Genomic DNA, 19,821 nt, shown 5'->3' on the forward strand with positions numbered 1-19,821 from the left:
TAGATGGTTCTAGGTGGACTCCGTGATGTTCCTCCATACAGTTAAACGTCCTAACTTGTTTTTCAAGCTTACTCAGGCCTATGCCAAACATTTGTTTTTTTTTCCCAACCATGAGATTTTATTTTTGTGATATGGAGGAATATTTACATATTTCAGTGGACCAAATTTTAAGTTGGGGGTTGTGCTCGAAAATAATGAAAAACAACTTCCCATGTACACATGTATTTTTTTTGATGAGCTATTTGCCAAGATAAAACGTATGGTTTTTTAAAAAGGAAGTTTTAAAGCACCTATATCGAGTCAGCTTATACTGAAAAAAGGTCAAGCTTGTTAAAATGATTATGGAACAAAATGTATTGATTTCTATTTCAGAAACTAAAAAACAAAATGTTGAAAGAAAAAAAATCATTTTTGTATTTATGCATTTTCTTTCCTTCCTGCCTTTACCTTAGCAACATATTTAATACCTGTCTATATCACTCATTGAGTCAAAAACTGTGGTCACGGTAAAACCCTATTTCTTCTTATAGCCAATGAGCCCTTATTGTTCCTATTTTAGGATTTGTATCTGAAGTAGTGAACATACTTTATTTGCTTTACATGTGCCACTAAGCCCTACATTTAAATCAAACCAGTTGCAAAAACGTTTATATATTTGCATTTTAAAAAATTAATCTTATACAGCTTTAAGATTGAGAGCCTACAGCCAGTCTGGAAACAATCACCCCACTCAATCTTTTTCTAAAATACACCGCCCTGAACAGAGGTAGCTGATTTCCATTCTCCTATAAGCCTGGGCAAAAGAGCTTCCAGATGCTGGAAACTCTTCATAGAAAGGCAGCTCTGATGCCTCCTCCTTTTCCTCCCCTCCCTCCCCAATCCATAAAACACGTAATTCTGACTATCCAGGGGCAGAATGTTCTTCTGGATTAGCAGATAAAACTGTGCAGCAAGAGAGAGGTAAGAAAATAAAGTTTAGTATCCTCTTTCCTTAAGCTTACTGGAAAATGTACAGTAGTACTGAGGCTAAAAAGGGGGGTGAGGGAGTTAGAGAACCAGGAAGATTAGAAAGAAAACTACTTTGCAAATGATGACACGTATGTACTGAAAGCTAAATCTGAATAATGAACATCAATTATATTGCCTAGGATAATCATATTATAACACTCTTAATAAAGATAACAAGCAGGCAGGAAATGTAACCAGTTTCTGTATTCTTCTATTCTTACTAACTTCATTGGACTTTTACTATTCTCTCAGTTTGATAATAAAAGATAACCAAATACAAAACTGCCTCCAAAAATAAACATTGATTTTCTTCAAGTTTTTAACTGTTATCAATTATTCTTTATATTTTTATAACTATTTCTTTAGTTGGGAGTATAAATTTATGCAAGGCGAAAGATGGTATTTATCTAAATATAGCATTCTTTACAAAAACGTTTAGTCAAAGTAATGTTTTTTGTCACCTTCCATCAACATGTGTGAATCCTTTCTACAAAAAAAAGATGCTCTAAAAGATTGTTGCCTGATCACCTCAAGTAAGAGGGGGCACAAAATCCCACCAGGCAGCTCATTCCACACTGGACAACTTCTGTTCACAAGTTTATGCTTTACAACGCTGTGTAACCTGCCCATAGCTCTCAGTTAGGCTATAAATTCCCTAGTCACATGACAGCCTTTCAAAATTTTAAGACACGCCCCTCTTCTCCCAGTAACCAGATCAGTTCTTCTCACCATTCCTTCCGTTGATCTCATAGGCCACTCTCCAAAGGATAAGCTCCAGCTTGTCAATCTCCCTAGTTCCCTGGATAAACTGTTATTCAGATGTGACATATTCAGGAGATGGTCGAGTGAGACAACACTACTCTAATTCTGGACATTATTTTTCAATTAATGCTCCTGAAAAATACATTTGTGTCAGTGGCATCCACTTCATACATATAACATAAAAAATTTTTAAAAAATATGCAGTGCCTTTTCAGAATTAGCTTGTTCAGCTGATGAGGAAAAAGATAGTTTGGATGGAATCTAAGTAACAATCACCAGTCTTCAGTGTCTCCTCAACTGCAGGAACACAAGCATTCTGTTTCTGAATTGAGGGGGAAAAACAAAACCAAACCAAAAACTAAAAAACAAATGTCCAGTACAGGCCTTAGGAAAGTCAAAAGATTGAGATTCATCTTCCAAATCACACCATCAACTGAAATCTGTTATGAAAAAGCAGCACTCTGAATCACTGAAAGAACCTAGGAGCTGCCTAATCTAAACTCTTCTCATCTTACAAATTAGCAGCTGAGGTGAAGCAACTGCTTGCCCATGAGCGAGCTGAGTCTCGAGGCCACCCTCCAGACCTGAGATGCAGCACTCCTCTCACTACCCATGCAGACCAAACCCTATCTCTGGCATTCACTAAAAACAAACAGCAACATGTTCCCTACATACATCTGAAAAGTGCCAGAACTTCAATACCCGAGGTTGAAATGGTCTTCAAAAATTAAAAGGCTCAGCCAAACCAGCTGAAGCAGTAACACAGAGATTAAGAATCTGTACGTATCTCAAGTCAGTCAGATGATTCCATCACATCCAGAGAAGAATTCAACTCTAAAGACACTTGTCTTAAATCACTCTTACCATCACCATGGAGGCCAACAGTCACTAGATAGTCACATTTGAAGAATCTCTTTCTATCCAAATCATAATAGTAATATCTTGTAAAATGAAAACCACAACCTTGGTATCCTTAAATAACAGTCCAGCTTTTCAAAAAACAGATATATCCTATGTCTCCCCTTTATTATCTTCCCATTGTGAATACTCTAAGCATGGTCTTCTGAAAGTCCCTTGGGAAACTAGAGGCTTCCTTTTGAAAGGAGGGAGTTGGTAGGAGGCTGGTCTGTTCTCAACTATCTCCAGGCTCCAGTCAAACTGGGAGAACAGTAAAAGTCCAAAAAGTTACATAAGCAATTGGGAAGCGGGAACACAGGACCACATATAAACTCGTGTATCAATGTTCTCAGCAGTATTATTCGTAATACCCCCAAAATAGGAACAACTGAAATCAACTGATGATAAATGAAATGTGGTCCTATCCACATAATGGGATATGATTCAGCCATGAAAAGGAATAAAGTACCGATACATGTTCCAACATGAACCTTGAAAACATTATACTAAGTGAATAAAATCAATCACAAAAGGCCAAATATTGTATGATTCCACTCATGAGGTACTTAGAATAAACAGATTCATAGGAACAGAAAAGTAAAATGGTGGTTGCCAGCGGCTGGGTAAAGGAAGAAAAGAGGAGTTATTGTTTAACAGGTATAGCGTTTCAGTTCTGCAAGATTAAAAAAGGCTAAAATGGTAAAGTTTATGTATACTTTACAACAATTAAAAATAAACACATTCTTTTTTTTTAAAGTGGCTACTGGGAAATTTAAGGCAGCAGTATTGATTAGGGAAGCAGACAAAGTCTGCTTATAATCTCAACAGCAGGGTAGTCTGGGTTCAAAATCAGGGGCATTTATCACTGATAGATCTCTTTACCAAAATGTGAATATTAAGCATTTGTTAATATTACCCAGAAAAGGACAGAACCTCTAGAACAAACCGTGGATGTAACACAGCATTGTGAAGGTCTATACAAATTTCCAGACCATTTTTAACACTATAATCATTTAATATGAGTGGTAATACATTAATGGAACCTAGGTGGCCCCAAAACCTTTAAGTACTTAAAGAAAAAAAAATGGTAGAGAGTTCACGTTATTGGCAAATCTGCTCCACTCCAAGAGGCCAGGAACAGGATATTATATTACTTTTGGCAATGAAGGCCCTGATTCACTCTGCCTTAACTAATAGATTTAATACAGCTGGGTTACTTCAGTGAGACGTTCAACTACTTTGTTTTGCAAACTTGAGCATGTGGCAGTAGAGAAAAGATCTTCAGAGAATTCCCATATGTTAAAATTTCAAATTACCTTAAGTTTCCGCTACAAAAGTAGAAAAACAAGAGGAGAGGTCCTGGGAAAAATGAAATGGAAAGCTTTTGAAAGGTAACAGAATAATGAAAAATTTAATTTTAGCACTTTAAGGAAGTTTTGTTTTCTCTCATGCTGGTGTAGTTCATTAATAGCAAACCAACAACCTAATGGTAAATAAACAGCCTGGTTCATCACATTACCTACCAATTATACAAAAATTATAACCACACTGTGACTTAAAAGTTTTATTTATTTTAAAAGTTCATCACAGGTGATCTCAGAGATTTAGTAAAATATCACCTGAAATAGTTGACACGGCTGGCATTTATGTCTACAAATTATCATTACATATTATCTTTCAGCACATTCACTTTTCTGACCTCAATTGATGGACTAAACAGAACTCTTAAAATATGCAGCAAGACAAGGGTGCCATCTCATAGGTGTGGCTCCCAGCTCCCAGCACTCTGGAAGGCTGAGGTGGGAGGATTGCTTGAGCCCAGTAGTTCAAGACCAGCCTGCAAAAAATACATATATATATGTATATGTGTATATACACATATATATACACACACGTATACGCATATACGTATATATATATACACGTATTTTATACAATACGTTTTTATACAATATTTTACATCTGTGTGAGCCATTCATACTCAGGTTAGCATATTCTTAACTTTACAAGCTCAGTGACACTTAAAATATTTAGGCAACTGAACATCTGCAACTATGTTAAATACATATATATATACGTATATGTGTATACACATATACGTGTGTGTGTGTGTGTGTGTGTATATATATATAAAGCCAGGTGTGGTGGTGCATGCCTATAGTCCCAGCTACTTGGGAGGCTGAGGTGGAAGAATGGCTTGAGTTGCAGTGAGCTATGATGGTGCCACTATACTCCAGCCTGCGTTACAAAGGGAGACCCTGGAACTTTGGTTTTTTTCCCTGCTGTATCTCTAACATCTATGTCAATGGCTAGAACAAAGCAGGCACTCAATAAATGCAGACTGAATGAATGAATCTCTGCCTAGAAAAAGCTTACAGATATGACATCCAATAAATATTTGCAGTAAAAGAGGCGATGTATCAGATGTGTCATAAACTAAATCCTAGGAGGCTTCATGTTTAGTTCATTCTCAGCAGGGAGGGTGGCAACAGCTGCTGAGTTGGGGCCATTAACTTAGGCGGAGAATCTGCATTTACTGCAGAAGACTTCTGGCGCAGTTCCAGAGGCCGGAAAGCAAGGTGTTCTAGGAACTCCTTGCTCAACTCCACTGAGTCAGAATGGTTGCTATGTCAAGCTTCTGAGTAACAAGGAACGACATGACCGGAAAGGCAGCGTGAGGATAGGATGGGGATCTTGAATGTGAAGCTGGAGTCTGCTGCCATGTCTCGTAGGCACCGAGGAGATGCTGCAGATAACAAAGTACAGAAGGGACATGATTCTAATGGCACTTTAAGAGGATTAATCCAGGCCGGGCGTGGTGGTTCACGCCTGAAATCCCAGCACTTTGGGAGGCCAAGATGGGCAGATCACGAAGTCAGGAGCTCAAGACCAGCCTGGCGAATATGGTGAAACCCCGTCTCTACTAAAAATACAAAAATTAGCCAGGCGTGGTGGTGTGTGCCTGTAATCCCAGCTACTCAGGACGCTGAGGCAGAAAAATTGCTTGAATCCGGGAGGCGGAGGTTGCAGTCACTGCACTCCAGCCTGGGCAACAGAGCGACACTCCACCTCCAAAAAAAAAAAAAAGAAAAAAAAGCATCAATCTGGTTGTATTCAGCAGGTCCCATTAAGAAAGGTCCAGAGGGCCAGGCGCGGTGGCTCACGCCTGTAATCCCAGCAATTTGGGAGGCCAAGGCAGGCAGATCACTTGAGGTCAGGAGTTTGAGACAAGCCTGACCAACATGGTGAAACCCATCTCTACTAAAAATACAAAAAATTAGCTGGGTGTGGTGGCCGGCGCCTGTAATCCCAGCTACTCGGGAGGCTGAGGCGGGAGAATTTCTTGAGCCCAGGAGGCAGAGGTTGAGATCGCGCCACTGCACTCCAGCCTGGACTCCATTTAAAAAAAAAAAAGGCCTGGAGGAAGTCAACTAGGTAAAAGAGTAGATACCAGACCCACCCAACCCTCAGAATTACCTGAGGGAGCTTACACCCATGCCACATCTTCTCAATCTAAGAGGTCTGAGAAGCCATCACTGCCTTAGGTAGTGAGATAATAGGATACTGGGGTGATAGTAAAACGAGGCGAAAAGAAAAGGTTCACAGGTGAAGCTTATAGCCTAAGTCAAAATTTGTGCTAATACTACTATTTTCCTGGACAAAAACTTACCTATCGGCCATATGTAAAAAATTTGTACCTTATAATTTCAAACCTCCTTAACAAGAGGTAGGGTGACATAGCACAGTAAAGCTTTTCTTTGCTAGAAAATAAAGATGCAGTGGTCCACCCTACAGTTGGACAGATCTGTATTTAAATTCTTGCTCTGCCACTTACTAGCTTTGTGATCCTAAACATGTTATTTAACCTCTAGAGGTCTGTTTTCTTATGGCATAAGCAGAAGGACGCTATCTCATTGTTTTAATGTCAGAAGGATTAAATGAGATGATGCAAGTTAATGCTTAAGTCAGTTACCATTATTACCTTAAACCAGATGAGATACTAAAATAATCACTTTGAAAATTCTGAGTTCACACCAGGGCATAACCTCTCCAAAAAGCTCAAACTATTATGACTGAGAATCAGATGTGGTTGCCATAACAACATCTGTTCCTGTACACATTACAATGTATCATGCACAGTAATGTTTTTATACAATATTTTACATCTGTGTGAGCCATTCATACTCAGGTTAGCACATTCTTAACTTTACAAGCTCAGTGACACTTAAAATATTTAGGCAACTGAACATCTGCAACTATCTTAAATAAACCCAGGTGACTTACAGTTATGTAGAAACATAAAGGTGTCATCTAGATTTTGCATATCTTATGTTTTAAAAAATATGTGGAGTCACTGGTCTTTTAGGAAGATTTTCAGACTACAAGACTGGTGCCCACAACCGGAAAACTGCTACTGTGTTGCTGCTTATCCTGATACCTTCCGTATTCAGATTTCAGGAAAGAATTCTAGCAGTGACCACCAGAATTTCCAGCACACCAGTAGAACCAGTTGTTTTCAGGCTGAACTCCTCTAAGAGTTTAAGATATGTATACAAAGAGAGGGAAGATGATGCCTGAGGGACAAGGTGAAAGCTGGGCAGCCAGAGGTCTGGCCCCCTGACCCTTCATCAATTTAAGAGTTCACCTAAAATTGTATTTGAAAGCGGAAGAAGATGCCTCAGTACTTAAACAAGAAAAACAGACTGAGGATACTTTATAATATACCAATTTAGATTTAGGGAGACTGTGAGGTGAGGAGCACATCCCAGTTTACTTCACTCTAAACAGGTATTGCAGCAAGGCAGGGACACAGCATAAAGAGTGATTCTAGCACTCCACTGCCTACATAAGAACTCCACAGGCATACAGCCACTTGCTGTCACTGTAAGAGGAAAATCTGGCTTAAGATCAATGTGAAAAAGGGAAATAATTCACTAGTAGCCCTTAAGGGGTGCTTCAGGGGAAAACTCTCAAACTGTGTTTTTCCTCTGCCCTCACAACCACACAGAAGTCGTGAAGTGGTCTTCTGTGACCAAACGTATGGGTTTTTCTCCCAAGCTGCGGACACCGGCTGAGTATCCTCTAATTTGGTTCTGACACTGTCTACCTGGATATAGTGTCATATTCCACAAGATGGGGGCTCAGTCCCCAAGACTGCTCTCTCCTTCTTCAGACTCCAGCTTTAAGTCTGGGCCTCCAGAACTTCTGACTGACGCTTCAAGCTGGGGTTCCCAAGACCCCCTCCTTGAGTTCTATTAATTTGCTGGAGCATCTCACAAAACTTAGGGAAACACTTATGTTTACCGGTTTATTATAAAAAATACAGATAAAGAAATGCATAAGGGCACTGGGCTTCCATACCCTCTCTGGGGGCGCCACCCTCCAGGTGTGTTGAACTATCTGGAAGCTCTCTGAACCCAGTCCTCCTGTGTTGTTTTTGTTTGTTTTAAGACGGAGTCTCGCTCTGTCTCCCAGGCTGGAGTGCAGTGGTGCAGTGCAATCTCGGCTCACTGCAACCTCTGCCTCCCAGGTTCACACAATTCTCCTGTCTCAGCCTCCTGAGTAGCTGGGATTATAGGCCCCCACCACTAAGCCCAGCTAAGTTTTTTTGTATTTTTAGTAGAGATGGGGTTTCACCACGATGGCCAGGCTGGTCTCAAACTCCTGAACTTGTGATTCGCTCGCCCCCAGCCTCCCAAAGTGCTGGGATTACAGGCGTGAGCCACCGCGCCTGGTCCTCCTGGGTTTTTATAAAAGCTTCATATAGGAAACCTTACTTCCCTTCCCCGGGGTATAGGGCCAACACCCTCTCTCTAGGGAGGATCTCAAGACCTACAATCAGAAAGCTGGGTAAAGATTAGAATCTTGCCTTGGGACACGTGTAAGGAGAGCAGGAGAAGGTCAGAGATTATTTTCTGAGACCTAACATACCCTATATTATAACAAAACACGGTAATGGGGTTATGGGTGTTATGAGCCAGGAACCATGGTGGACGAAAACCACTATGTATCACAGCACCACAAGAGGACACACAGATATGTCCATTTATAAATTATTTCAGAAGCATGCCAAGTCTTTGTATCTAAATGACATAAAACGTTATTTTGATCCCCTAATAATACATTTTTATGCTCTACCAAAACTACTCAGAAATAATTTCCCACAATAGGAAATACATTCCTTTCACTATTCTTGAGTAACAGAATAATTTATTTAAACTATGTTCTCAAGTTTTTCTAAGCCATTTCCCAGGATCAAGGCTTCACCAAAGGTAGCTTTTCAAAAGCATTCTTGTACCAGGTTTTGCCACTTGATGGCTCAATATTTTACACTTTCCTCAGAGAAGTTTTATTTGCATTTTTTGTTGCTGTTTTTTATTTTTATGTTTTTTGAGATGGAGTCTCTCTCTGTCACCCAGGCTGGAGTGCAGTGGTGCCATCTTGGCTCACTGCAACCTCCACCTCCCGGGTTCAAGTGATTCTCCTGCCTCAGCCTCCCAAGTAGCTGAGACTACATGTGAGTGCCACCACACCAGGATAATTTTTTGTATTTTTAGTAGAGACGGGGTTTCGCCATGTTGGCCAGGCTGGTCTCGAACTCCTGACCTCAGGTGACCCGCCAGCCTTGGCTTCCCAAAGTGCTGGGATTACAGGTGTGAGCCACCGCACCCAACCTCTTGTTGCTGTTTTCAAGTGTAACTGATCTTGAAGCAGAATTCTGAGCACTTCTTGCATTTGGATACTCCCAGTCTCAGCTCACTTCTTTCACAAGAGCAAAGATTCTGTCAACCTAAAATTCGAATTTAAAATTTTAATAAATTCCACCAGATTTCCACTAGACAGGAGTTTCGCAAAAGAGACCACTCAAAAGGTTCCCAAGTCACGAGCTTCCACCAGAAGAGCAGAGCTTTACAGATTGTCAACTGAAGCACAGGTTTCCACAAGCTCTTAAATGGAGCATGAAGGATTCAGAAAAAGAAAGGGTAAAAGCCAGCAATTATCTAAGAAAAAAATAACTGCTCAGGAGACTGTCTTAAACTAAACAACTGGGAAAAGAAAAGGGAACATAAACAAAGTTTCTTTTTAGATTCGTATACAGTTAACTTCAAAGCAGAAATATGCTACTCCAATTAACTGCCACCTGCACAATTTACACCCATACTCTCCCTGCTGGGGGTGTGGCTAGCTTCTTTACATGTAGACGCCATTGGGATCCTTGGGTTTAAGCTCACATGGAAGCATAAAACCTCACTGTGAAATGGGAAGCATTCATGTGAGCCCCCATTAGCCAAACAGCTTACAAGAGCACCATAAAGGCCTGTGTTGCAAGCACAGGCCTGGGAACCAGCCCAGACATACTCTGGCCCATTTCATCATTGTATGTGGTAGTGCCTTGATTTCCCTACTTGTGAAACAAAGATAGTCCTGAGAAAATTGGGAATAGTTTATAAAGTGCTTGGAAAATAAAACAGACAAGCCATCAATACTATAATACCATAAAGGCCAGCACGGGGGCCTTTACACTTAAACAGCGCATCCTTATTAAAGTCATCACAGTCACATGAGAAGTGACATATAAACACAACCCACAGCTAAGTGACTCAATTACAAATCTATACCCTTACTGAAGAGGGTATTAGGATATGCAGATTCATTTTTAATTCTAACAGCTGGTCAAATAATGCATAACTCTTTTAGATTACGTGTATGCTTTTAAATTAAATCTTTAACTTAAATCTAAAACTGTGGCGTATATTCAGAGCAGCCTTCCCTTTGTAAACTCTATCCAACGTTGTCCATGCTTTCCTCTTATTTTCTAAATCTTTATTTCTAGAACACTGCTCAAATTCTTGAGAGGTTCCAGGCTTTCTTTAGCTGCTGTCTTGGAACCAAGGTAGGGATCAATAATACCAAAGCTTGTAAGTGAAATCTCAGGGAACTCCTTAAGGCAGAGGACTGAATTAATACACAGAGATGACAGGACCCAGGACTAAAACAGTAATATGAATTTTGCATTTTTCATTGATTAGAAAAAAAACGTGTGCCCTGCAATCAAAACTGTCACTTTCCACAGCTGGCTAAATTTTTATCTGTGACTTCCTACACACACACACACACACACACACAAATCAAGTTGGCTTATATATACCAACTTGAGAAGCATGATAATACATGAGGAGAGCCTTCTCATTCCAGTGAAGCAGAATATGAATTCTCACTTAAGCTGACCCCAAAACTGGCAGATTGCAAAGGTAGGTCATAACGTAACGCAGGTGTAGGGAGTACTAAGACACTGAGAGGATGAAGGAACATAATCATCCTCTCCTCACTTTCTAATAAACAGGATCAGACAAACAACAAAAAACCATGAAGTCACAATGGCCACCCACAATGGGCAAAGCATGGATGGTTTTATCTAATAAAGTATCTCAACAATCAAGGTGGAAAGTGCCAATGTAAAAACAAGAAACAGCTTTTACATTCAAAGTATCAATTCAGTTAATTAGCATGGGGCTTTGGTTTATACTAGTTTCAAACACCGAGTTTCCAAACTAACAACATAAAAGGTATTAACTGGCAGTAATGTACATCAGCAAAATACGGCATTTACTCCAGTTACTATCACAAGCTCTTACAAAACTAGGAGAGGGGCTGGGTGCGGTGGCTCACACCTGTAATCCCAGCACTTGGGGAGGCCAAGGCAGACGGATCACCTGAGGTCAGGAGTTCAAGACCAGCCTGGCCAACGTGGCGAAACCCCATCTCTACTAAAAATACAAAAATTAACCAAGCGTTGTGGCAGGCACCTGTAATCCCAGCCACTCAGAGGCTGAGGCAGGAAAATCGCTTGAACCCAGGAAGCAGAGGTTGCAGTGAGCTGACATTGGGCCACCGCACCCCAGCCTGGGAGACAGAGCAAGACTCTGTCTCAAACAAACAAACAAACAACACAGAAAAACTAGGAGAGGAAAAACTTTAAGTTTATACGATGCTAATTAACAAGTCAAGCTCTGTGAATCCAACTATAATTAAATTATTTACACATAGGGGAGCAATGTTTCTCTTAATGTACATGCCTCTCAGGCAAGAGAATGAAGGTTAAACTCTCACCGAAAGTTATTTTACCTTATGTAAGACATAACAGACTTTATGATGCTCTTTTAAAAAGTCCCTTGGAACTCCAGGTTGAACAAGTAGCTTATTTACACAACAGTCATGGGTACTTTGGTGTAAACCACAATAATGCTTCTAATGTTGTAAAATAAAAACTTCCAATTTTTTTCTTTCATATCACTTTAAAAATCTTTATTTCACTAAGATTTAAATAGGTTACTTGGAAAAAATACGCATATAAAGTTTAATTCTGTTATTTTTTTTAACTACACTTAGATGTAATGTCCCCAAACTACATCTCAAAACTAAATGTACTTTCCCCAAACTGCACGTGATACTTGAACTTTTCATCTGTATTTAATAATATGACAATCATTTCCAGCTCTAGAAAACCCACATGTATTTTATGTGTATGTGTACATACATACACACACCCCAATTATGAAAACAACTGGCCTAGGTCTATTAAAATTTATGCAATTTTGTTACTTATATGTGATTCTCAAAAGAAGAAACACAAATGCTGAAGTTTTTCTTTGCTTTCCCCTATGAAGTATCAATCTCTACTTTCTCCTTTATAAAACAGCTCTATCTTCCTTATTAAGTTGCAATTTTCAAAATAAAATTTGTAGCCAACATCATCTTATGTAACCAATAAACTGCTGAGTATTTTAGTTTTCAAAATACTAACTTTTTAATACTTTCAAAACTTGTAAGTAGTTACAAGGAAAGCAACAACTTCACATGGTATGCCTTATATACCCATGCTTTTAATAATCAAATATAAATAATAAGCCATTTTTGCCTGATAAAAGCCTACTGGTTGGTTACTTGCAAGTGGTACCAAAACAATCTGTTCAAGGTCGTGAAGTTCTTATTTTAATATAAATAGTATTAAAACTCTTCCTGCATTCTGGTATAAGGAGAAAAAGATAAACTTAAGCAAAGCAAAGCAAATTCACAGTGGGCATGTATAAAATCAATGACTTCCAAGGTTGGAAGGGCCAAGGGTCATTAAGAGATTTTCAGCCCAATCTCCTATATTTTCTATACAGGGACTATAATAACCAAAATCAAAGAGGTTAGTTTCAATATATAGCTCCTAATAAGCTAGTCTCAGGAAATTTTTCAACAACAAAGGCCAAGATAAAAAAGGAATTTCTACTTAAAGTTCAGTTAAACAGAATACCCATTCCCCACACTCTAGTTAACTGAGCCTTTTACTATACTTTAATGAAGTATATAGTTTACCTACTATAAATTCCAGTCTTCAAGCCCAATTGTTTCACTTTTTTTTTTTTTTTTTTTTTTTAGTAGAGACAGGATCTCATTATGTTGCCCAAGCTGGTCTTGAACTCCTGGCCTCAAGTGATCCTTCTGCCTCAGCCTCCCAAAGTTTTGGGATTACAGGCATAAGCCACCTCGCCTGCCCTCACCTTATTTTTTGAGTGTTAAAACCAAGAAACCTTTGAAACTGTAGAATACATGCTTTCTAAGAGCTCACAGCAAGTTTTCCTTTAAGGGAAAATGGCAGTTACCACTTAGGACATCATTCAACACTGTATCTCATTTGCTAAATCAAACAAAAGCCCCTCGACAAACTTCATTTCAAACATTCCCTTAAATAAGTTGTCTTCAAATTATATGCTCATTTTCAAAACTTAAATAACTGCATATAAAACACCAAACAAAGATAAAAACTATACCTGCCTACAAATACTATACAGTATCTAAAAATTTAAATAATCCCATTTAAATATGTGATTTTTCACAATGACTAAGAAATTGTAGAAGCAATGTCTCTAGTCAAATACCTGTACCAAAGGGCCTCCTTTTCACTCACCAAAATGTTACTTGGTAGCAATTCTCCAATGAAAAATTCTCCTGTTAAGCACCAACTGGTTAACTAGGTATCAAAGAATACACCCATTCAGTTCCCCATAAACTTATCTTGGTGTATTTATGTAACATACTTGTAACAAAGTCTTAAAGGTACCCACAAACATCAACCAGTGTCAATCTTTGGTAGCAAGAACAAGTTCATGGAAAAGCATGTTTTCATCCGACATTTAAGGCTTTTAGAAGCTTAGCAACTCTAGAGATTGGGTTATCAAAGTAATAGTAACTGAATACTTTATACAAAGGGGTGTAGAATGCAAATGATTACAATATTAGCATCTGTAAAAATTTCTCTTAAAAAAGCTGTAAGTAATTTCTTATAAGTGTTCAGAACCCACTACTGCAACCAGCTCTAACCGGTTCCTTGAGGAATGTGGCTAGGCTGAAATTTTGGAAGTGTTGGTTTTGGTGGTGATCAAGGAGGAGAAAGTCTCTGGCTTCCCTGTTGCTGCAGTTCCCACCCTCCAAAATGAATATACCCACCGGTGTGAATTGACAATGTGGTCCAAAGAGCAAGGCAGGAAACGGAGTCCAGATCCTCAAAATGGTAGTACAGGGCATAACCACTAGGCCACCTATCAGTTCAGTACAAAAAGTACAACCCTGCGCATCATGGTGTAAAAGCTGGGGCCTAGGTTTCGCATTGTGCATCTCACACCTATGGAAATAACAAGAGGAGTAAAATCTATAGAAATCAACACACCCTAAGAAGGTGGGTGCTCACAGAAGACTGGTATCAACATTTTTGTAAAGGTGGCTGGCTGCTGGGATAATGAATGGCAATTACAAGTCCAAATTTGGAGGGAAACGAAATTTTTACAATCAACACTTGAGTTCGACAATGAAGAACCCAACATGGGCTTGATGTTTACCAACAAGGCTTTGCAAATCATGACACCCATCTACACACTTAATCCAACATCTCTCAAGAATGATTTTTAACTCTCAAAGAATTGGAAAGATTTGGCCTATGAAGAAAGGAGTTAACCAGCTATGCCCCCAAACCTGTTACTTTCAGGTTTCAAACCTCCTTTACCACCAGACTTCGGAAAGATATGGTGACACATTCAAAACTTGAGGTGGAAGAACTCCAGAGGAAGGGAATCCGAACCAAGGATATGTCAAGGTGATTCGTCAAGAACAAATGTGGACTGGGGGCCAACAGTTTTGAAAAAGTAAAAGGAGAAAACTTCTAAAATGCAGGGTGGGCTCTTTAAAAGAAGTAAAATCACTGCTCTTGACTCACTTAATCCTTCGCCATGTTGCTGTCAGCTCACCAACTAAGAGTGCGAGTATGTCTTGCTGGGCCCATTTTCCCATGGTCTGTAGAAGGCGCTGTGAAGCACATCCTGTTCTAGCTCGGGGGCCCTTCCCCCCTCTGCAGCCTTACCCAGTGCAGAGAATGCGCCCCCTACTGACTCCAACACTCATCGCCTTTAGCCGACTTGGCTGCGGTGCATTTTGGGTGGGGGCTGGTATTTTCTCCATGGCCATAAACCAGAAGCAACAATGCAGATTTCTAAAGAAACTGTATCAAGCTATCCAAGAGATTTTTTTCTTTTCATTCTGAAGGTTCAAGATACAGACACAAGAAGCATCAGGGATGGGAACTGGGTGTGTGGAGATGGACATCATTAACATGACAAACACAGAAACAGTTTGGTTCTTTTTCCCTCCTAAGCCTTTGTCTGCGAAATGGGGTTATGGCAAGAAGTGTCCAGAGGAACTGGTAAATGCAAGAAGATTAAGAAGACTTCGTGTGTGGGGGGTGTGTGTGTGGCTAAAAAGGATATCAGACCTAGAGTCTTGGTCTTGGGCAGAAGAGGAAGAGAAGCAATCGCGCCTTTTCCAGCAGACAGGGATCAAGGTTGGGGGGGAGGGGAAGGCAGGCAGGCCGCCCAGAGGAAAGAAGAGGTGAATACGAGGGTGTTCACAAAACTACTCCCCATTCATTACATTAAAAGAAAATCTTTTTGCAGCTCTCTGGGTTTCCATTTTCTACCACCTTACTGCAAAGTTGGGGCTCAGAATGTTCGAAAGTGGTGCTGACCAGGCAGCTGAGACTGGGGAAAAGGGATGGTGGTGAACTGTGGTCAGGATAGGAGGGAAGCTGGCAGGTTGGGGAGGAAGGATTGCACAGGGGAGGCAAAGACTTTCACTCCATGCCATGCATGCTCCCCGCCCCCCCAAACCCCGTCCCCCCTCCCCCAGGTAAAGGTGGGCAGACCTGGCAGAAGACTGGTTCCAGGCATGGGGGTGTGCGTGGGGGGGGCTCCTTTTGGGGGTGGGGGGCGGACGGGATTAGTTCCAGGGATGGGAGAAGCTCGGTGCTGGCTGGGGGCGGGGTGGGGGCGATGCCCTTAGCTGCAAAGGCTGCTGGCCTCGGTGGGCTCACGGGGCGGAGAAGATGGTCGGGCTGCAGGAGGAGGCGCCTGGACCTCCAGAGCAGAGTCGGGTAGCGGTCCGTGCCGGGACGGTGGACCCGTCGGCGCCGGGGTGTGCAAAGGAGCGTGTGTGCGGCTGGAGGGCGGCGATGCGAACAACAATGCGCCCGCGCCCGGGGCCGGGCTGGACTGGGGGCCGCGCGGGCCGGGCTCGGGAGGCGAGGCGAGGCAGGGCAGGGCCGCGAGTCCGCGCGCGGCGGCGCCGGGCTTACCTTGACTCGGCCTCGAGGCGCGCGCGGGGCCGGCGTGCTCGGGGGCCGGACAGCGGCGGCGGAGGCGGCGGCGGGCGGATGGCGGCGGCACGGCGGTGGCGGCAGCAGGGAGGGCGCGCCCGGGGCCTCGTCGCGCTCCGGCTCGGCGGACTCCGGCTCGCGCCGCGGCCGCGGGTGCTGCCGGGGGGCGCGGCGGGCGCAGCAGAGCGGCGGGCGGCGGCGGCGTCGTCGAGCGGTGCAGACAAAGGAGGGGCGGAGGGAGGAGACGGAGGGTGTGGGAGAGGCGGCTTCACCGGCGCGGGCGGCGGCGGCCGCGCTCCTCTCGCTCCTCAGCAGCGGGGACCGAGAGAGGGAGCTGTGTCTGAGAAGACGCCAAAATCCCCCTTAGCGCTGCCTGCGGGAGGGGGAGGGGGCACAAGATGGCGGCGGCCGGGGGGGCGGGAATTCAGCTCATGGATCCCGGCGGGCGGCGGAGGGGAGACCGGGCCGGCGGAGGTGGCGGCGGCAACGGGCGGGGGAGGGGGCTGATCCCGCGTCTCCCCTCAGCAGACAATACAAGCGCCTCGGACCGAGTCCCCGAACCTGCCCTAGCCAAAATGGCGGCCGAGAAAGAGCGGAAGTGACGTAAGTGCCTCATTAGCATAAGAGGACTCATTGTCCAGCTAAATGGGGGGGCAGTGGGGACAGCACCCCAACCCCCTTTTCCCCAGGGGGGTTCCTCTTACTCCCACCCCTGCTTGCACCTAACTTTTCCTGAGGGAGGGTGCTCTCAGCACCCCCACCCCCGCCTGAGGGAAATTATATAATCCCCACTGAGGGGGGAGCTCTCGCGAGAACCAGGCGGATTTGCCATTGACCCACTAGGAGGCGCCGCGGATAATGGCCGCAGTGCGCTCCCGGGGCCCGTGTGCTCGGCGGGCGCCTTCCTCTGGCCGCAGCGCCGGCGGCGGAGGCAGAAGCAGCGGGCCGCAGCACGCCCAGCACTCAGTCAGGTGGCCGTGCTGGGGATCCCTGCGCGGGCCCAGCTGGGCCTGGACTACATCTGGCGGGAGGGGGTGTGCGGGGCGGCCTGGGGCGGCTCCACGTGCTCAGATGCCCGCGCTTCCACGGCTGAGAAGCGGCGGGAAGGCGCCGGGACACCTGGCCGGTCGCCACTGACGCCTCCTGCCTTAAATGAGGTGTGAGGGCCTCGTGCTTCACACAGCGACTTGAGATGAGACACAACCCCATGGATGCCTTAGCCCTTCCTGGTGGGGTATTCGGTGCAGACAGGCCAAGATTTTATTAAGGTCCGCCGTTACCCTGTGACTTGACATTCTTCCCAGTCACAGTGATGGACTCTTCTCTTTGACCTGAATAAAAAAAAAAAATGGGAATCCTAGTGCCTTGAGGCCACCCAACTGGTGAAACTTAAGGATGAGAAGTGATGTTACCAATAGGGGCACTGGCTCTCTGCAAGATCCTTGAACAACACACTTTGTAGTCCTAGGGACATAGCTTTTGGTGCTCCCACAATCTGGGTAGCATAAGACAGCACATGGTTGCTTTGTAAATTTAGGTCAATCCCAACCAATACATTATCTCCTCAACATTTTTGAACCAACCTTTTAAAGTAGGTTGGTCAAAGTAACATTATGATTTAAAGTATCATTGGTTGGTTAAATGTATTGACAAGTAATAGATGTCAATAGTGAGGAATTAACCAAGCCTGTTTCCTTAATATGTGATCTTTACGTAAATACACCTGTCTTTTGCTGTTTCTTTAGATTTCAAATTAACATAGTTTCAAGCCGCACTTAACATCCGAAAATAATCTGAGTTCGCTGCAAGTAGTATAAATTATGGTTACACATAGCTGTTCAACATCTAAGACTTCAGTTAGCCCTGTTTAACAAACTTTTATACAACACATTTCTGCAATTGTGATAAAATGTATCTTTAAAAACCAAGTCAGTATTTCAAGAGAAAACAGCTGAAAACAGTCGTGGAAAAAGGGGTTGGGGCAAAGCATTTGATTCAGAGAACTAAAGAATCTAATTGCACACTGCAGAAGACAGATAAAAACTAATATGAAATAAGCAAAGTAAGTTTAAGTTTAGTTTTCCTTAGATATACTTAGATTCCATATAGTGATAATACAAATACAAAGGGAAAACATCTGGATTTCATCTTTGGCCTCATTTACAAAGCAAAATGGGATGCTGGATTCAGATGTAAATATTTAATTTTACAGTGTTTAAGCACCAGATTTACTACAAAAATGCATCTAAATATTCCAGATTCTTTTCTAAATGACTTCCAAATGCTATGAGTCTTCACTGCTCAAATACTCTCTCTATGGTAAATTCCAAGAGTGACAGTGTTGTGATAATGATTGTGCGAATAACTAAAAAGATTTAAAGGGCAAACATTATCTACTCTAGTGAGTATCTGAGAAGGCAGTACTATCTCTATATTAGGTTCTCTAAGGTTGTTAATTTCTGCTCCACATACTTGGCACTGAGAACTCAACTTTGAGTTTAGGTTAAGAAAAAATAAATTCTAACCACTCCAAAAAAACTGAGAATATTACATTTCTATTATCTTAGCTTAAAACTAATTTCACATCAAGCACTGATGAATTTTCTTGTTATGAATGAGAGAAGTCTCTTCCCCAAGGAAAGCAGTTCCCTCACTGGCCAGCTGGACAGTTCTAGACATAAGGGAAACAGAACAAGAGTGGCCCTTATTGGAATGTGTACTATGGGTTCAACTATAGAAGTGTGGGAGGGGGTGGTTTTAATGTTTGAAATGACACCACAGGTTTTATAGTCTGGGATTCATTTCTGGTAGAAACTGTCAGAGAGAAATGCAAATGAAAAATCAGATTTTCAATTTTTTTTTTCTTTTAAAAAAGACAGGGTCTCACTCTGTTGTCCAGGCATGATCACAGCTCACTGCAGCCTTGACCTCCCAGACTCAAGTGAACCTCCCACCTCAGCCTCCCAAGTAGCTGGGACCACAGGTGAGTGCCATCACACCCAGCTTATTTTTTTATATTTTTGTAGAGACAGGATCTCCCTGTGTTCCCTAGGCTGGTCTCAAATGCCTGTGCTCAAGCCATCCTCTTGCCTTGGCCTCCCAAAGTGTTGGGATTATAGACATGGGCCATTGTGCCTGGCCTCAATTTCTTCAGCAGCCAATTTAAGCCAGGAAAATGGAGTAATTAGGAATACTGTTCAATAAATAATTTTGAGACACCTCTTACTTTTATTTCCAGAAGAAAGTCAACTTAAACTTACTTGCTCAAAGCATGCCCTTACTCAAATTTTAAAAGATACTACATGACCATAACCTATGCTACAGTTAGAAATTAACTGATCTCTTCTGAAATACCTACTTTAGAGAAAGTGGGTAAACATAATATTTGCCCTGGCTTTATTGGATAGCTTAGCCCAAATTTTAACTGGCAGAACACTTTTCTAAATGGAGAGAAGAGCTTAAGG

General features: G+C 42.4%; 1 protein-coding gene across 1 annotated transcript in view; it reads right to left on the minus strand.

Moving 5' to 3' along the window:
- The window catches only part of ADNP (activity dependent neuroprotector homeobox), a 42,248-nt gene extending 25,782 nt beyond the window's left edge, over positions 1–16,466 (minus strand). The window contains exon 1 of the mRNA XM_054542323.2: positions 16,337–16,466. The gene's annotated coding sequence lies outside the window, so the exon portion shown is untranslated. The remainder of the gene's footprint in view (positions 1–16,336) is intronic.
- Positions 16,467–19,821: the final 3,355 nt, after the last annotated feature.

The sequence above is a fragment of the Pongo abelii genome, chromosome 21 (assembly GCF_028885655.2).
Source record: "Pongo abelii isolate AG06213 chromosome 21, NHGRI_mPonAbe1-v2.0_pri, whole genome shotgun sequence".
In the NCBI taxonomy this organism is placed as follows: Eukaryota; Metazoa; Chordata; class Mammalia; order Primates; family Hominidae; genus Pongo; species Pongo abelii.